A 4,471-nucleotide genomic window follows, 5' to 3' on the forward strand; every position below is an offset into this window, starting at 1 on the left:
TTTTACTTCTTTCTGGAGACCAGCCCTCACTTGATGCTGTCAGGGCCATGAAGAAGGCTGTCTTGAATGGTAGCAATCACCTTCAATGCATGCCAGTGAGCCTGTTGCACTACAAGAAAATCAAAACAAAGAAGACAATCAATTCTCTGAGGAAGGCAGTCTATGACAGTGATTGCAGTGATTGGAGTTAGCCTCTTTCACAATTCCCAGCATGATCAAGAAATGTAAGACTCTTTTTTTCCCATTCTATCAACAGCACTCAGAATATGGTTAAAAAGCCCTTTGTTTGACAACCAGCAAACCAAATACACATTTGTTGCAGTATAAAGCTGGTTTTGCAAACTCTTTGCAGTGGTGATTGCATTCCATGTGTCATCGCTGCTGTTTCATGACAGAATACTTTATTCTGTAACAGAAAGTATCTATAAGCAGTGCGAAGATGAATACATGTGCCTCTGCTCCCAGAATGGAAAGCATGAACAAAGCTGCCTGGCAAAGAGCCCCTCTCCCTCTCTGTCCTCTGACTCCTGCTCACACTGAGGAAAGAAGCTTCATTCCTCAATCTTAGCTTATGTCATGGAAAGTTTCTCCAAGGAACAAATAAAGATCCTACTTGTGATGGGTCTTGAAGGGGTCGTGGTTTCTTATTCAGCTCTTCCTGGACATGCACATCTGAGAACAGAGCCTGAGGCCTTACCTTCAGGGAATGGAGCTGGCCCATCCTCGGTATACACATGCACGGTTCCTCAGGGTCAGAGGGCCCTCTGACCTGTCTTGCTTCTTACAGAAGTGAACCAAGAACTACTGCTGGAGGGGTGTGTGACTGATCCAAAGCTTGCATCATCTAAGAAAGGGAGTGCAGCCTGCTCTGTTTTGCTGACTGCTAAAACAGCCTTTGTCCAATTCGCTGGCAGGACCTGGATAGGACACTGGCCCCAGTGTTGTCAACCAAGCAGATATCCAACTGATTCCACTTGTTTCAAACCACAACTGCTCAGTGTTTGGGGATGCTTGCCTACCTGTTAACTCTCACCTGTTTTAATTGTAGACCACAGCAGTCTGTATTTCCAGGGAGTGTTTCCTCTCACCTGGTGTGGTGGTAACATCAGGGTGTTTGTTACTGTTGGCAAGGCATATGGTCTTCCTGTTAGGGTCTGCCTTCTTTTCTTTCTCTCTATGGAGAACTGCACATGCCATCTTCCAGGGTGCCATGGTCCTGTGGGTCACTAGGTGGTGGGTTTGTACAATCGAAAGCAGGTCTTCCAGCTGCTTGGAGTGGATGCAGCTGTCAGGACAGTGAGGCTGCTGCCTGTCCTCTTTCTCACAGCTGAAAGCACTTTGCTTATTTGCTTGATATTTTCCTCATGTAAAAACATTTCTGGGCCCGGCGCGGTGGCACAGTGGTTAAGGTCCTCGCCTTGCACGCCCAGGATCCCATATGGGTGCTGGTTCTAATCCCGGCAGGCCCCTCTTCCCATCCAGCTCCCTGCTTGTGGCCCAGGAAAGCAGTCGAGGACAGCCCAAGGCTTTGGGACCCTGCACCCGCGTGGGAGACCCGGAAGAGGCTTCTGGCTTCGGATCGGCATAGCATCGACCGTTGCACTCACTTGGGGAGTGAGTCATCAGACGGAAGATATTCCTCTCTGTCTCTTCTCTATGTATATCCGCCTTTCCAATAAAAATAAAATAAATCTTTAAAAAAAATTCTGTACTCTGCCTGATTTTTCTGCATTCTCCTTTTTGTTGCCTTCTTGTTTATGATTTTTCTGATTTCATCCGGGCGAAGGCCAGATGAAAAATGCGGCAACTGAAGCCCTCCTTGACTCCATTCTTCACGTGTTCCTCAAGGATGTCCAAGCTGGGGAACACTCGGCAGCAGGCCATGCATTTAAAGCCAGTCTCAGGCCAGAAGAGCCACTCAGGTGTCTTCATTCTGGGCCTCTCCTCCAGGGTTGGAAGCTCTGCTGGGCCCTCAGCCTTGAAATTGTCTTCTTCTACTGCATTAAAGCTGGCCTCACTGTCAATGATCATATCTCGTGTAAGCACGGAAGAACAGCTGGCCTCCGAAGGGACTTTCACAGTGCAGCTCAGTTCTTGCACTCTTGCCCTCTTCTTGAGAGGCAGCAAGACTTCCTGTGTGTCATACACAGTGTTGGCCTCTTTGTGCCTTTTAACATACGTGTAATATATTTTCATGGCCTGCTCCTTTCTCATGTGTAATGCATCTGAGCAGGGCTCATCGGCTGAGTGCATCATTCCAGGTGGTGGAGGTCGTCTGTTCCACATCCTGGGGTAAAGTCCTGTCAGAGGATCTTACACCAAGATCTTCCTGCTGGCTTTGATGTATTTCTAAGAAGGAAAATTTTAAACATTAGAAAACCTTAGGATTGGGCTATGTAGCTCACTCAAACTTGATGTGCAATTGCATACATCCTTTTGTATTTGACCTATTATCATCAGTATAAGTGTGCTTATTTGTAGAGGTGTTTTAGTATTCAATCACATACCTACTAACCTCTTAGCACAGAGTTGGTTCCTGAACTTCATTTCTCTGAATTTATTCTTGCTGAACAGATTTATTCCATTAATGTTCTACACTGTTCTCGTCACCTTAATCTTAAAAATGTATTTAACCCCTGTTTATGACAGCACTACAGTTTATCTTGAAAACAGCACCTTATGCATATATTGCTGTCATTGAGTTTCTATCACAGCTGTTGATTGACTTAGTGGCTAAGGATGTTCTCCTCCTCCCATTGCCCTGATTTATCTGACCTTGAGCATCCTGCCTCCTTACCTCACAGGGTGTGCACACACTGGAGTCACGGGTGTAGCACTGCAATTTGCAAGAAGGATCTTCTTCCTCTTGGACCAGGATCTTGTCATCCAAAATGTTCCCAGGTGATGACTCCCCTTACATAAGTCTGTGATTGATAGACAATGGGACAACAATCATTCAATGAACAGTTTGTGTTTTCTTCATCTGTTTAACACACATATTCTGAATATCACATGCTAAATATTGAGAACAAACATAACTATAAGTTCAGAAAGTAAAGTTTATATATTGTTGAAAATATTTGCATCCCTATTACAGAAGCATTTCTCCTGTTTTTGGGTGTTGGTGTGACTCCATTCTGATGGCTCATAAAGTATCATATGGAGAAAATCTGCCCAATTGAACTGCGCATAAAATCTGAATTGTTACATAGAAAAGAAATACATCATGTATTAAATACCATTTCCTAGTTTCTAATGGCATTTTTTAGAGTCAAATAAACACAACGGGTAGACAGCATGTAAACAAATATATTCAATATCATACTTCTGTTCCTCTTATTCATGCATTTTATGCATGTATAGTTGTGTGTACATCATAATAGTCATGACCCTTGCTCTACATGTCTCATTGTTTACATTCAATGACATCTTTGAATATGTAATAATCTTAGTGAAGTTTAAATAAAGTCATGTTTCATGCTTCAGACCCTCTCAAAGTGAGCATCAGAATATGGAAAACCCTAAATTTTGTTGAAAATATCAGATACTCCTTTCTTATGTGAATTAAAGTTTGAAATGTTGCAGCTGGCTTCAATCTGCCACTCCCCCCACTGAGCAGTTGCCCTGTCTAATGAGTTGTTTGTCTATGGTTAGGTTCCATGGTAACCATAACTGCCCAATTGCCTAAATCTCCAGAGTCAAACCCACTTCCCCTGTGATCAATATGACTAAATGGGACTATGTATGTTTGTGTCCTCTTATGTATTTATTTATTTTTAAAGATTTCTCCACCCTTATTGGAAAGACAGATCCAAAGAGAGGAGAAACAGAAATATCTTCCATCTACTGGTACCTTCCTCAAATGGCCACAACAGCCGGCGCTAGCCAATCTTGAACGCAGAAGATTGTTCCAGGTCTCCCACGTGCATTCCAAGGATTTGAGTTGTTCTCCACTACTCTCCCAGGCCACAAACAGGGAGCCAAATGGGAAGTGGAGCAGCTGGGACACAAACAAGTACCCATATGGGATATCAGTGTTTTCATGGTAAGGATTTAGTCAATGAGCCAGCATGCACAACCCATCTTATTTTATGTCGTCTTACATTAACCTAGGAGATCCACATTTACATTTGCAGACTAAAACAAATAATTTGTTTCTATCCCTTAGTAAACAATCAATTCTTTATGAGCTTATGTTCATCCTTAGCCACCTTTTTTTCCCTTACTAAGGAATACATTTTATAAACTTGTACTTAGCCATAATCATCTGAAAAGTATCTTGAAATCAGAGTTACAAAGAAACAGAAATTTTTAATCCATCAGTTCACTCCCCAGTTGGCTGCCAATGGCCAAGCTCAGGCCAGCCTGAACTTTGTGTAAACAACATAGACCTCGTCCTTGGGTCACCTGAAAGTGAGCTGGGCTCTCAGAAAGAGTCATGAGTAGACAGCTCCTCCTCACTTCCTGCTTC

This window comes from Ochotona curzoniae, unplaced genomic scaffold (assembly GCF_017591425.1).
Source record: "Ochotona curzoniae isolate NIBS_2020 unplaced genomic scaffold, NIBS_Ocur_1.0 contig_2547, whole genome shotgun sequence".
Lineage (NCBI taxonomy): Eukaryota > Metazoa > Chordata > Mammalia > Lagomorpha > Ochotonidae > Ochotona > Ochotona curzoniae.